This window comes from Pelodiscus sinensis, chromosome 5 (genome assembly GCF_052426305.1).
Source record: "Pelodiscus sinensis isolate ZL-2025 chromosome 5, ASM5242630v1, whole genome shotgun sequence".
NCBI classification, from domain to species: domain Eukaryota; kingdom Metazoa; phylum Chordata; order Testudines; family Trionychidae; genus Pelodiscus; species Pelodiscus sinensis.
Window position 1 is genome coordinate 97,511,893 of NC_143056.1, and position 15,619 is coordinate 97,527,511.

The following is a 15,619-nucleotide window of genomic DNA, read 5'->3' on the forward strand; positions in this document are numbered from 1 at the left end:
TTAAATAAAAGCCTGAACACACTAGTAAATTCATAGTATAAAGCTTTTGTACCTTTTATTCTTTCAGACTTAAACATATGAACAGACTAGGTACACTATATTCAGTACTAACTCCCGTGGAAGTTTTTGTACATGTAAATTTACAAGAAGAAAGAAATTGAACATTCCATATTGTTTCTTGGAAAACCGAATTCTATCCAAGCAAGAAAAAAAGACAAAATCATCAAAAAAATCTAGCGTGATCAATAATGTTCACAAAATATGAAATAAGGTGAAATAACAAAAAAGTATGCTTTTAAATAAATATTGGATAGGACTGTCAATGATAGCAAACACTACAGTTGTCTTAAAGATAGTGTAATAAGGGTTGCAGATTTGTCACAGTGTTTTTTATCAAAAATCAGAACACAACCATGGTAAAGTTATGACTTACAAAATTTACTGTGACCACTCCATGAATTATGGAAAAAACAATACTATGACAAATGAAATTCAACAGTTTCTCATTTGCCAACATCCTTCTCCCTTGCCACCTCCCAGTTATCCCAACAAGGGGGCACCGATCACCTGCAGTTCCCCTTCTGTCATGGCACTGCAACCTTAGGGCACATCTACACAGCAGGGCTAAAGCCAAAGTAAGCTACACAACTTGAGCTACGTCAATTGCGTAGCTTAAGTCAAAAGAGCTTTTGGCACTGTCTACACAGCAGGAAGTCCGAGGTAGAGAATTCTTCCTCTGAATTCCCTTACTCCTCATGAAATGAGAGTTAAAGGAGTCAGAGTAAGAAGTCCTCCAGCTTGCCATTATTTTGACATTATGTTGAAATAACTGCTTGTAGTGTAGACTATGTTATTTCGGAATAACTGAATAAGCACTATTGTGTAGACGTACCCTTACTCTGAGCCTACTGAGGAGAAGAGGTCCTGAGGGTGGATGGGAGTTGAAGTAAGTCTGTCCCACACTCACCCTGCAGTACTGACTCCTGTTCTGAGGGGTTGGACTGAGCTCCCAGCTTACCCTGTACTCATCCTCAGCTTCTGCAGCTAGTCTGAGAGTTGCAACCTGGCATACAAAGTTCCAGCACTGCTCAGATTTGGTTCAACTGCCCCTTGATGGAGGGGCGGTCAGGCCAAACTCATGCTGCACTGCTATCTCATACACCAGGTTACAATGCCACTCACTGAAATATGGCCTGGTCACAACCCTGTCATGATAGAAGAGTAGCCAGACAAAACCTGAATAATGCTGTGAGGTTGCAATGTCAACCCCAATCCCACAGAAGTCCCTGCCGCAGGATGAGTTCGTTAAACATACACAAACACAAAAGTCACTGACAAACAGGAAAATTATGATGTCCATGACGTTTTTCCTAATGATGACAAACCTGCAGCCCTAAAGATAATATATAATTAAAATACTACTGTTCATAAGAAAACCTAAGGGCTTGACCCTCAGCTGTTTCATCTCCTCCAGTCCTAAAATACATCTTCTGTTTTCCATTGGTCTAACATATACTGCCCTATGCTGGCAATCATATCCTCAACCCATCTCTAAACTCACCCTACACAGAAGGGGAACCATAAGGCATAAAACTGGCTATGCAGCTTTACAGCAGCAGAGATCCTCCCTCACCGCAGCCAAGGGAATCAGTTGCTCCTTTATGACAGCTGTAAGACACTTTTACATCATTCCACAGTGCAAAGGAGGCTTAACTTGGACAAAGGATCTTCCCTAAATATTTGGTCTTTCATAAAAAATTATGATATCATCATCAACAATAACAACAACCATTTGCATTACACTAGGGCTGGAGCCCCCAAAAGAGAGTATGGCCTCTGAGTATGTCTCCACAGTAATTAAAAACCTGTAGTTGGCCCATGCCATCTGACTCAGTCTTGGGCTCTGGGGCTGACAGTTTGCTGGGTAGATGTTTGGGCTCGGGCTGGAGCCTGAGCTCTAGGACCCTCTGAGGGTGAAGGATCCCAAAGCTTGGGCTTAGGCCCGAGCTCAATTTCTACACAGCAATTTTTAGCCCTACAGCCCTAGCCCCACAAAACTGAGTCAGTTGATCTGAGCCAGCCAGATATTTACCCTGGCTACGTCTACACTGGCCCCTTTTCCGGAAGGGGCATGTAAATTTCACCAGTCGTCATAGGGAAGTAGGAATAAGACCCTCCGGAAAAGGGCACTTTTTTCGGAGGATCGGGGCCAGTGTAGACGCTCTTTTCCGGCTTTTTTAAAAGCCGGAAAAAAAGCGGCGGACATTTTTATTTAAATGCCGCGGGGGATATTTAAATCCCCCGCGGATTTCCCTACGACGACTGCTGAAATTTACATGCCCCTTCCGGAAAAGGGGCCAGTGTAGACGTAGCCCCTGTGTAAAAGCGTTAGCTATGCAGGCATAGATCCTGTATCAGGCTAGAGGTAAAACACAATGGCTGTATCTACACTGCACCCCTTTTCCGGAAAAGGGATGCAGATTAGACACATCGGAATAGCAAAATCCAAGGGGGATTTAAATATCCCCCGCGGCATTTGCATTTACATGGCTGCCGCTTTTTTCCGGCTTGGGGATAAGCCGGAGAAAAGCGCCAGTCTAGACGTGATTCTCCGGAAAATAAGCCCTTTTCCGGAGGATCGCTTATTTTCTGGAGAATCACGTCTAGACTGACGCTTTTCTCCGGCTTATCCTCAAGCCAGAAAAAAACGGCAGCCATGTAAATGCAAATGCCGCGGGGGATATTTAAATCCCCTGCGGATTTTGCTATTCCGAAGTCTACATTAGCATCCCTTTTCCGGAAAGGGATGCCAATGTAGACACAGCCAATGTGACAGTATCTTAAGAAGACTGAAGTGACTGAAGCAAATAGCTCCCTCTGGGTGATGAAAGGCTTCTGACCCACCAGGTCCATGTAGTGAGCTTTGGAGACTGATGGACTCTGAAATAAAACCCAGAGGTAAGGGTAAAGATGGTATCTCCAAGAAGGGAAGCCCTGGGGACTCCACTCTCATGTAGAGTGGGGAACTGACTGAGGGAATGGACTCAGAGACACTATATAGAGGGCACCAAGATGGGCCCCTGCTAAATGTGTACCCCAAAAGGAGTTTTGTCTTATTGAACATAGAATGTGTGTGAATCGGATGGAAAGTTGAGTTGCTGAAGTGGATTTTGAACAGAAAAGAGTGCAGAAATACATACTTAGCCAGAGGAGGGTGCTTGTGAGAGGTGAGTGCCACCCCGTTACTTCCAGCTAGAAAGATTGTTATTAAACCAATTCCACTTTTTGAATAAGAACCATTCTTATATTTTCATTTTTTTGTTGGGCCCTGTGCAGTGCCTTCTTACGGCCCATCATATCCCAACTTGACCACCCTGGAGTCTTCACTGGTAGTTTGCTGCCTCTTGAGCTGTAGTAGCGTTTTAGCCCTCTGGCCAACACACATATCGGTCTTACCCTTTCTGGCATGTTACAATCCAAATGAAATTAGAAACAAAAACACAAAATTGTCCGATGAAGTTCTGTAGGATCCCACCCTTCTATTCAGTTCTTGTCTTCAACAATCCATACCTCAATTAGTTACCTAGGATCAGATAATCTCTTGCAGCAGGAGGATCACCTAAGCATCATGTTAACTCAATCTTTGGGCTATAGTCAGACTTTTCTCACATCAGAAGCCACATTTTGCTGCTCTTATTCCTAAATAGTCTTGAACTAGGCAGATATCCACCTTTTACATCCTCTATCCATGTCTGACATCTGCTGCAGATGTACTGAAGATAGATAAATTGGATCCACAACCTTTCAATAACCCTCTCGTTGCCTGTGTAGGGCCTATCTGCCTCATCACATATCCTTATTGTTTCCATAATCACAGCATCTAAACCATTACTATAATAATCCAGATTTGTTTGATCTAAAGATCTAAGAACTGGTTTTAAAAGTGTATCCAAATTTCTCTCAGTTTCACAAACTTCTGAACATTGCCTGAAAGTGAAAAAGGCTAATCAAGGCATTTAGGCATAAGATCTTGACTTTTTCACTGTCTGAATTTTCTTGTCTGACTACAAAATGATACCTATTGATAGATGCAAACTGTGCTTTTCTTTCAAATGTGTAACCTAAAAGTGTTCTCATTTTCAAGAAACCAACTGTTATTATTTCAAAGATCTTGGTGGTCATAAATCTTGTTCGCCTTTGTTTAATGTTAGATGGTTTTCCTAGACTTTGTGCTCCTACAGAGAAAAAAAAGGGTCTGGGCAGTCCTGGATATATTTTAAATTCTGTTGGAGGCTGAACTTGCCCACAGGATTAGAGGAAAGACACCACTCATCACTTTTACATCCTTCTTTAGGTTATGTACTAAGCAACTAAGCATATCATGGCTTGACCTAAGGATCTATTCCAATATATTTAAAATGTACAAGATTTGTCACAGTGGTATTTAGAAGCCTATTAATCAAACAAGGCCTTCAAGTTTGGTTCTTTTACATGACAGTTAAAATTGAGGCAGCTCACACACTATTACTTTTGCATACAAGGTCAGATCCTACACTATACTGCACATCTGCATTTTCCTCTTGTTCTCTAGTCCTTTATTATAGCTTTTTATAGAGATCCCATCCATAATTTGGATAGCATTCTGGAACATACCCAAATTTCCAAGCCCTGTTGAAAACACACTGATATTTCTCCAAAGCAACTGAGCAAACATCATGCATTCAGAAGACAATTCTATGGAACTGATATCCATCACTATGCCAAAACCAGTTACTTAAATTTTACAAATAGTATAGATGGCAAAAAAATTGATAGTTTTAAAAATATTTAAAATGTTACAATGTAAGGTGTTGATCATCATGTGGGTAAGACAATTCATTTAAAATATACAATCTTTTGTGGTATTATTTTAAATATTATTAGTATGCAACACATGCTTTATTGAGAATGCATGCTTTAATGTCCAGTGTTCCTTTTTTTCTATCTGTACAGTAACAATAGTACTTAAGCATATGAACTATCTATAGCTATTGTTGTGCAATAGTGTGCAGTAAATGCAAATTTAATGTACACTAAAAAAAGGAGAATCACTATAGAAATTGTGTGATTTAAGCTGAAATGGTCACTGAAATGCCAGTGAAATTACCTGTCAGTCTCTGAAAGAAAATAGCGTACATGTTACTTTAAAGATGACAGAACTGGCAATACTTTGACCAGGTGAAATTCACTGTTCATGGAACTATAGAAAAGAAACAAGAAGAGGAAATACTGGAGACATTATTCATCCATTTTGCCCATTTTAGGTCAACCAGGTGAAGTTCCTACACTGCTTTTTCCAAAATGCCTATATCGAAAAACAAGGGCTTGGAAAAAAATGATTTTTTTTTCTACCAGTGTGGTAATTTTTTTTAAATGTCCAGTTATATTAATTAATTGTTCAACTTTAACAGTAAACCACGTGTCTTGCTCCAAGAGCAGAAACATTCTGCAACTGTCACCATGCACCAGACTTAGAGTATGCCTATACTTCAAGTGTGAAAGTATAATTTCCAGCTTGAGGAGACCTACCCATGGTAGCAGTGATAGAGCTAGCTTGCTAAAAATAGAATATAGCAATGGCATTGTGAGTGGCAGGTCGATTTTTATGACACTAATGATTAGAGTTAGCATGGGTATGTCTCCTTAAGCTGGAAATTACAGCTTTGAGTTTGAAGTGTAAGTAACCCATGGAAGGAGATGCTTCTTTGCTAAATACAATTAAATGGAAGAAATAATAATGAAAACGCATTATCCACAAAGTTTTGTATTTCCTTGCTTTTTCTTTCCTTTCATACCCCAGCGCAAGTTAGAGTGACTCCAAGACTGCTTGTAACATGGACTGGAAAATAACAGTTCAGAAGGGGTTGCACCATCAGCCAGGATTCCCAAAGTACATTTACTACCAATCTATCATTGACATGTTTCTACCCTGTCTTTCACTTGCCTTAGAACCCTTACTATGCATGGTCTGGGGGACAGACTGGTCTAAAATGTATTATGCCCAAGTCCATGCCACTTCAGGACTCTTCCATGCTTGGGGATCCTTAGCTGCTGCCTTAAAGCAGGTTTAAGTTTGGAGATATACAAAGGGAACTTAGTGGTTAAGTATCTAGAATTTGCTAAACAGAAATTTGTGTTTGTATAAGTCATTGAAATCACAGAAACATCTTATGCATTCTTTAGTTAAAGCTTTGCAGAAGCTACTGAGTTCTGAATTTCCAGAAAGCTGTCCTTCGGTATGAAAACAGTTGTCCAGAGTATATCCCATAAATTCTAATCTGAGTTGTACTGCATACAGATTCAGGAATAAGGGCCTGCAGCAGAGACAGTCTGAAAGCAAGGCCTGCAGCAGAGCCAATCTCTAGGCGTGGTCTAAACTAGGACTTTACCCCAAATTTAGCACCCTATGATTATTTATCTAAGTGATTTGTCCACACTACCAAGCCTGTTGCTCTGCCCTTAGGGATCGTGGAATTTGAATCCTGTAGTCCTGCTTTTCACAACCATGCTTGTCCGAAATTACACTAGCGTAGATGCTGTGTTGCTGGAAATCTGGCCCCATTCGCCTCTAGGAGGCCTTTCGCAGCTGTCCGCTATGACCGCTCTGTCCACACCTTGCATCTCGACTGCTCTCCTGCTGAGCTCAAAAGCCCCATGGAACTGTAGAATAGCCTGTCCCATGCGTCCAGCTTCATGAGCCTTTGGTGAGCGAGCAGTACATCGCGACACACGACAACTTGTGTGTAGTAAGATGAAGGCCTAAAACATAAGCCAATGCAGCAAAAGCCTGGTCTGAGGTCTGAGACCTAGCTAACAATGGACATATGGCTAACATAAAGCAAAGTTAAGCTGTGAGCAAAAGGTAGGCCCCAGCTCACAGAACTTGGCACAAACAGGACTGAGTGTGCAAAACACTAATTGGCAATAGGCCCAGGTACAGAACAATAATTGGTACTGGTCATAAGTTGAAATCACGTGGTACCACTAGTTCATTAAAAAAGAGCTTGGTACCCACTCCTCACAGATACAAACCCAGGTTCAGGAAAAGGTCTAAAATGACAGCATGATGGCTAGATATGATCTAAACAAACCACAAGGTACAGGGTGATGGGTGGTATCTAAGTAGTGTCAGAGGGTGGCAACCTGATATGTCAGCAGTGAGGTGCGAGTTGTTTGTACCTGTGTATAAAGTGGTGTATGACCTAGGGGGCAGTGGAAATTTTCCACTGATTGAGTCATTCCATTGTGGCAAGTACATATGCGTAGTGGTTCAGTGCTTAACAATAAACCTGGCCTGGCACCTTCAATCTTTATCTGGTTTGTGGTCTTTGGGGGCCCTCTCAGGTTCTTCTGTGGTCATTGGGCCCACATCATTGAGCACACACGCAAGCAGCCTTCTGGTTATCATCATCGACGGAGCCAGAGACCTGTGAGGATACCTTGGCGGTAAATCCACCTAACTACAGTGAGTACCCCCAACGTTCCCTCAACGGCTGTGAATACTTCTGCTCCTATGGCCTCTACTTCCCAGGGTGCAGAAGAGCTCCACCCTGGAATGCATGGGAAATTCTGGTCCTCATTGAGGTATGGGCGGGAGAAGTCCATCCTTTATGACCTCCAGGCCAGGAAAAGGAATGCTAATATCTATGGCAGGATTGTCACCAGCCTCACGAAGAAAAGCCATTCTAGGGCCCTCAACCAGGGCCGGCTGAAAATCAAGGAGCTGTGCCTGCTTATCAGAAGGCCAAGATGCTCTGGGGTGGCCCCTCACACGTGCCGCTCCTACAACCAACTGGATGTCATTTTTGTGGAGTGGAGAGAGTGGCCAGCTCCTCAACCCCGGTTGTGCAGACTTCCCAAGTCATGCCTGGCATCAGCCTACAGGAGGGTGGGGTGGCAGAGAGCTGAAAGGAGGAGAAGGAAGAGGAGGAGGAGGAGGAAGAAGTGGAGAAGGAGAAGGAGACCAGTTAGATGATGGTGCCTGAGAGTCAAGAGGTGCTCTTGACCTTGGAGCCGGTCTCCCCACCCCCTTTCGGAAGAAGCAGCAGTTCTGAAAGATGTGTGCATCATGTGCCTTTCCCAACCCACATTGATGTTAGTGAAACATCCATTGTGATCCACAAGTACCTGCAGCAACATGGAGAAGTACCCCTTTCAGTTGCTCTACTCTGAGATACGGTGGTTGGGGTCAGAATGGGGATGATGTGCCGTCCATGGCACCTCCACAGTTAGGGAAGCCCATGGCAGCAAACCCCTCCGTGATGTTGTCCACATTTCTCAGAGTCACGGCCTTCTGTAAAAGGATGTTATTGATGGCCTTGGCTACTTGTATGAGCACTGACTGTGGATTTCCCCATCCTGAACCAGTCCCCGACTGAGTGGTAGTTGTCTGGTGTGCCAAGCTTCCTGAGCTCAATGGCCACATGCTTCTGCATGGTGAAAGCAAGTCCCATGTGGGTCTCATATCAGCTCAGGGCAGGGGCGAGCCATTCACAGAGTTCCAGGAAAGTGGTCTTGCACATGCTGAAGTTCTGTAACCACTGCTGATCGCCCCATCTCTGCATGACCATGCAGTCCCACCAGTCTGATCTCGTCTCCTGACGCCAGAAATGGCATTCTATTGTGTACAGCACACTGAGTGGCAAGCACAATAGCATGAGCAACAGGACTTGCCTGATCAGGACCTCTGGGCCATGCTGAGGTTCATCCTCATCCTTCTCATCCTCCTGCTCCTCATCCTGTTCATGGTGGAGCAACATGTGGGTACTCTCGAAGTTCTGAACAGCACAAGAGCTATGAGCATGGCAATGCTTTGAATTACTTTAGGCTTCATGGTCATAGTGTTTTGGCATCAGAATGGGCAACCACGGCATGAAAAGGCAAGTATACACTGCAGCTTTTTTATGTCACGTGAGGGGGAAGGGAGTAGAGAGTGCCTTCTGGAACGTGGCCGAAAGGAGCCCCTCTAAGCCTCCAGTTCCTGAATGGAGTAGCATTGACAGCTGGTCAAACCACAGAAGGGGCTAAAAAAAGGAGATAATATCAGAGGCACATGACCCATACAGGAATGGATGCAGTGCTTGTATTACATACAACAGTACACATGGAACTGAAGCATTCTGTGTGAAATCATCTCTTGAATTGACTCTCTAGAACTGAATTCTCACCTGGGGCCCATGTCAGTGCTTCTACATAGCTGAGCACTTTGAATCATTTCACTGCTGCTGCTTGTAGAGAAGTCCAAGTTCCTGTCTTTTCAAAAACAGCTTTGAATGTGTGCACTCCACAGGGCAGATGCCTGAACCAAAGTGTTCAGATCCAATAGATGCAAAGATAGTTTGAATTCTGATTGATAAGGAGGATGCAATAATTAGTTTTAGGAGAACGAAAGAGCCTGAAGCATGGCCTGGTACTTGAACCAAAGTAAGCAAGAATTATACTATGAGTAATAGACAGGCCATGTCAAAAGCAAATGTTTACCTGCAAGTCAGTGTCACTCAGCACTAGAACTGCTAGCACTGATAAAAGCACGTAAAGTATGTAAATACTGTCTATGAGGACCTTACAGGGACACCCAGCTGAGTACATGATAAACCAGTCTTAAACAACAAATGTGTGTCTAGACTACAGTGTTTTTTCGAAAAGAAAATGGTCTTTTTCGAAAAAACTTCCCCTGCATCTAGACTGCTGCCACGTTCTTTCGAAAGTAAATCAAAAGAACGCGGCAGTTTTTTCGACCACAGAAAACCTTGTTTTACGAGGAAGAACGCCTTTTTTCAAAAGTGCTCTTTTGAAAAAAGGCGCTATGTAATGCAAACTGTACTTTTTCGAAAGAGAGCATCCAGACTGCATGGGTGCTCTCTTTTAAAAAAGAGGTTTGCTTTTTCAAAAGTACTGGTTGTAGTCTAGACGCTCTTTTTCGAAAGAGGCTTTTTCGAAAGTATCTTTTGAAAAAGCCTCTTTCGAAAGAGGCTTGCAGTCTAGACGTAGCCCAAGAGTGAAAGCATAACAACAAGTAGTGAATACTTTGTAGGAAAGTACAAGGAAAGGTACCAAACCTGTCATCAATGCACAAGATATGTACAGTGTGTATCACTGATTGTTCATTTCTGTCTATAAATATTGGGGTACCTTGACTTAATACTTTGCCTGGCCTAGGGGGTGATAGTAAAATCCATACTATTGACTGAGCCATGTCCATTGTCCTAGGTTCAAATACATAGGAGCAGGGCCAGCCCGAGCCATTCGCGCACCCCATGCTCCAGGAACAGGGCGTCGCCCCTAGGAGTGCGATGCAGACTTTCTAATGGAAAAATGAGCCCTTTTCCAAAGGAACGTCTGTAAATAATCCAAGCAAAGTGACAATCTAATACTCATTTGACTATGAACATTTTAGTCAAATTTGCCAAAAGAACATAAGGGGTTTCTATTGGAACGTAACTACCCCAAAGGTATAAAAAAGAATGTAATTTGTGTACAGCTCTGCAGAAGTAATTAAAACAATGTACAAATAAATGTTAAGAAAAGAATATGTATGTATCTGTGTGTGAATATTTAAACATTGTGTAAATGTGAGGTTTTTTTAGGACCTAACCAACAATCTGTTTTGCAGGTTTATGAAATTCTGTATTTTAGACTTAAAATAAATTGGTTTTGTTTTGTTTTGAACAAGGCCATTTCATTCAAAGTTGCAAAACTTATAAGACGATTTTTCCAGACACAGAAAACTAGTGTTGTTTGATTTTGGTGATTAGCATTTAACCCTCAAGGTATTTGAATGCTTTATAAAGTTCAATATCTTGTTATAGATCAAGTTGTGGCTGGTAAAAGGCAACCAGAACAAGGAAAATGGGGAGAGATTCTGGATTCTTGTTTTTTGGTTATGATAACAAATAAAAGCAAAAAGTAAAGGAAAAAAGGGAAAGTTAGTACAAATGAAACGCTGAACCTTAAAGTGGCTCTAAGTAATCAGACTGTCACTTGAAAATTGTGAGTATAAAAAAACTTATATTTTTACATAATTTATGTAAAATCTGATATGGCTAATGAAGGATTATAGTTTCAGATTGCTGAGCAGAACTCGAAAGTAAAAACTAATCAGAACTTTGGTGGAAGTTAATTGTGCCCCCTTTTAAGACAGAGTCTGTGCTGTTAATAGCTTTTGATCTAAAAGCAATCCAGAAAGTGTCTCATAGTTCTAATAACCTAGTTGGCAGCTCCGGATAATAAATATACCTGGTCAACAAACAAACTACCTGAAATCAAAAAAGTTCAAATTGTAATTCTCCAGAAAGAAAGGTGAAAAAAGGAGTTAAACCAAACTTATAATAAGAGGGTAAGCCTAAATAGGAAAGAAATTGTGTATGCACAGTGCTAAAATCTGAAAACAAACACAAAAGGGAGGGGTCTACAAAAGTTTTGATACTCCCACCTTTTAATTCATTCAAGTCCCAAAAAATTAATTACATTGAAGTATCTGAAAACATTTTCAGAAGGAATTAAAACACACATATTGGCCTCAAAAATAAATTATCTAAATAAAAAGCTTAGTATAACAAGATACTTAAACATCCATTTGTAAGAGACATTGATGCTAATGTTACAGTATAACACTGAGATAAATGTAATGTTCACAAGTAACCCTTTAACCATGTATAATATACATCCTTTTTTTTGAAAGAAGAAAAACATTTAAGCATGCTGAAATAGTAATTGGAAATACAGCTCATGCTAAAAACCAAAACTTTTCAGTAATAATGCTTCTTGGTGATTGTTGGTGAATAATCTTAAAGCTTAGCACAGCGAAGAAATTTACTAACCTGGTCTTCTTTATAAAAAAGAAAATAAGATATACCACCTCATGTATTTAATGATTTAATATCAGAATAATTCACCCTCAAACCTTGAGGGGCAGAAGTCACTGACTTGGCTTGCTTACAGAATAAAAATGGATAAAGTATGGGAATAATTGCAGGCAAAACAGAGGAATCAGCAAAGATATTTGTAAAAGAAAGGAGTATTTTAATCAATAGTCTCCACCCCCAAAGGGGTAAAAAAATTTTCATTTTGTTTTTCAGAAAACCAGAAAAAGCTGGTACCAGCTGAAGAACAACCGTGAATCAACTGTCACCATAAAGATTGTGTTTGCATTTGTTTTGTGGTGTTTGTCTTATTGCTAGAATTGTAAGTTTGCTCTTTTTGTTATGTATGTTGTCCTGTGTTGTATGTTGTATGTCACATGACTACTTTTTATGAATTTATTTTGTTGCAACAAAAGTCAATTTTATACCCCCTTTAAAAAAATTATAAGTAGTACCACACTATTCTACTATCATGAATGGGGTATAATCATATTATTAATACCAGTTTTGCAAAGATCAAAATGGTTTCATAAATATATGTATATATATTTCTTCATCAACAAATAATGCAATTGCAAACCAAAAAATCTGTTTTATTAATTGCAGATTTTTTTAATCAAAGAAAAATGTGAGAGGAAACCTCAGAAGATAAATGTGATATTAACAAAATGTTAATTTTTATAAATTTGTTTGCATTTTTAATATATAGTTATAAGAATGCCATAGTTAAATGGTTAAAAATAATCTAAGCATAAAGTTAATTAAACCGTTTCAACAGGCTTAAATGTAAAACAAGCAAACAAACAAAATGTTTATTTTGTTAATTAATTTAAGCCATTTAAGGTTGCATCCTACAGATTAAAGACATCAAAAGATATCTCACCACAAAAACACTAGAAGATAATGATATACAGTAAAGAAATGCCCAAGTATCAAGAAAAGGAAAAAGAAATGTTTTATAAATAAGAGATTGGTCAAATGCCCCTCAATATACCATATAAGGACATTTAAATTGGCAATCAGCTAGAAATCACTGTTAATTAACTTAAAGTTGGCTACTGTGTAAAATGAATGGTAGTACTGCTGCATTACTTTATTATTGCTGTATTGTATTATTGATTTACATAATTTACAATGTGCATAACATTGCTAAACTGTTTAACCATCACAGAGGTAAAAACACAACAGCCAACACAACAAAAAACCAAGTGGTAACCAAAAAGTCGCAAAGTATCTATACATCAGATAAACAAATTCACTGTTAGCATAAGTCACAATTTGAGGTCAGTGACACTGTATCCTAACTGAGGCACATGTTATTCAAAACAATCTTGTTCAGTGTCTGGACGCCAATACTAAATCCTGACACAACAACATTCGATAAATTAGTTACTGTCCATTCAGTAGGTTATCTGGAAGACAGCATCCATAAAAAACCAACTGGCTCTATGTCAACTACTGGTGTATCACAGAGCAGTGTCACCAATGCAACAGAGAAGCTAGCTATTCCTGTTTCCTGCCCAGCAAAGCTTATACCAGAAAGTGACAACCAGCAGAAAGGGTAACATATAACATGGATGGACAGTACTGGATACTAACCAATTAAAAGACAATTATATATAAAGGCGTCATTTGTAATGTCAGTGAATATTGAATTTACTGTATTGCTGTCCTGAACTACTAGAGTTGTAACATACTTTTAGCAACCTAGATTAAAATTCACTTTTTGGTATTTATCAGATATGTCATTCACATTATAAATGATAATGATGTGAACGATATCTTGCAAGGATAGTCTTGCAAAGATAGTTGATCACGTGGAATCAGTTTATCTTTGTGAAAATTAATCAAGTTGAAAATTTGCTATTTAGCTCAAGCATCAGTAAATCATAAATATAATCATAACAGTCTCTAAAGGTTTCTTAAGAAAAGGGAGGATAAATATAACTTTTAACACTTTCTAATAAAAGCTTCTCTTTGACAGATTTATCCCTTTTTGCTACTCGCTTTTCCCATACCCTTCCTTTGATAACCATTTTATTCCCATGTTTTTCAAGGGAGATTGAAATTAACATAGATCTTATGCTTCAGCATCATAAAATGGTATCAATGTGGCTCTGAGTTGTTAACCTGTATTCTCTTAGGTCTACTCCCGTGCCATACAAGTTCTTTTTTATCTGAGTCAGGCCTGGGCAAAATACCCTCTTCTTGCTGCATCTGGCCCACTAAACCACTAGATACGACCCACAGACGCAGCAAGGAACCTCAGGCAAACTCCCTGCCTGCCTCCCACAAGTTGCTGAGAAAAGCTGCTGCAGGGCTCAGTTTGAAAAGCTATGAGTCTGGGGGAGAGAGGAGAGGCTTCACACACTGCTCCCATCCCCAGCACAATACCATTGGCCAGTTTCCAGCCAATGGGAGCTGCCTGTTATCACCAGGCAGCTTGTGAAGCACTGTCTTCCACCCCCAGGCTTCTGGCTGTTCAAAAACCATGTGGCCCCCACAGCCAGTGTGGGGGCAGGGCAGGCAGGGAGTCAATCTGGTAAAACTCCTGGAGAGAGCCTGCCTCTGCCACTCCAACCCTCTGCCCCACACCCCACATAACCCAAATCTTCTGCACCCATATCCCCTCCCAGGTCTTGTACCCTAATTTCCTGCCCCATGTCACAACCCAAACCCTCTGTCCCCCTCCTGCTCCTATATCTCTTCACAGACCCTACACCTCAAGCCCCTGCCCCAGGTCACAACACAAACCCCTGCACTCCCTTCCACACCTCAGTCCCCTGGCTCAAGCCACAACCCTCTCTTGCCCAAGGTCACAACTCAAACCTCTGCATCCTAGTCTCCAACCCTGGTCATAACCATCTCCTTTCACGCAAACTCCCTCCCAGACCCCACACTCTCTCCTACATCCCAATTGCTTAATGCAAGCTCCCTTCTGCACCCAACCTCCATCACAGACCCCATACCTGATCCTTTAATATGGAAGAGTGTGGCCCTTGACCATTTTCCAAATTCTTGGAGTAGCACACCATCAACAATTATTGCCCATCCTGATCTAAGTCCTACCCACACATTGTTTGTTTTTAAATTTGGATTGATAAACTACAAAACAGATGTATTTTACCAAGAGGACAGTACTGCAGTTATGAATTTTTATGTGCAAACTCTGATCTCTCTGAAAGAGTTCTACTTTACAGTCCAGGGGATTTTGCTACCTGGATAAGAGTCAAAGAGGCAACAGTGATTGTTAAATTGTAACAGCTTACCATAATTGGTAAAACTGGTGTCAGTGCCATCACAAGTGACTTTTATGCGATAATTATGAACTTTAGATTAGAAATTCTTGAAGACTAGGGATGTTAAATATCAGTTAATTGAATACTCGATAAATTTCATGAAATCTTATCGGTTACTCAGCTTTTTAAAATCCTCGAGGGGTGGGGCTGGCAGCCAGTGCACTCTGGCCCCACTGCTAAGGAGCTCCCCTGCCACTTTGCACTACTGCCTCTGTATGAGAGGCAGCAGTGTGGGGTACCAGGCAGGAGCTGGTCCACAAAGGGAGAATTGTGAAGTCACAAGGAGCTGGTCTACAAGGGGAGGAGAATTGTGAAGTCACAATGATCAGAGCCCTACGCAGATACAAAATGTGTATTTGCATCTTCAAAAATGACCTGCAGATAACCACTTATATGTAGCTGAATTTGCAAGGCTCTAAG

The 15,619-nt window shown here is 40.8% G+C and overlaps 1 protein-coding gene across 3 annotated transcripts in view; it reads right to left on the bottom strand.

Annotated features, from left to right (window-relative positions):
- DCDC1 (doublecortin domain containing 1) overlaps positions 1–15,619 on the bottom strand; it is a 605,588-nt gene that overhangs the window by 475,183 nt on the left and 114,786 nt on the right. The gene's annotated exons all lie outside the window — the stretch shown is intronic.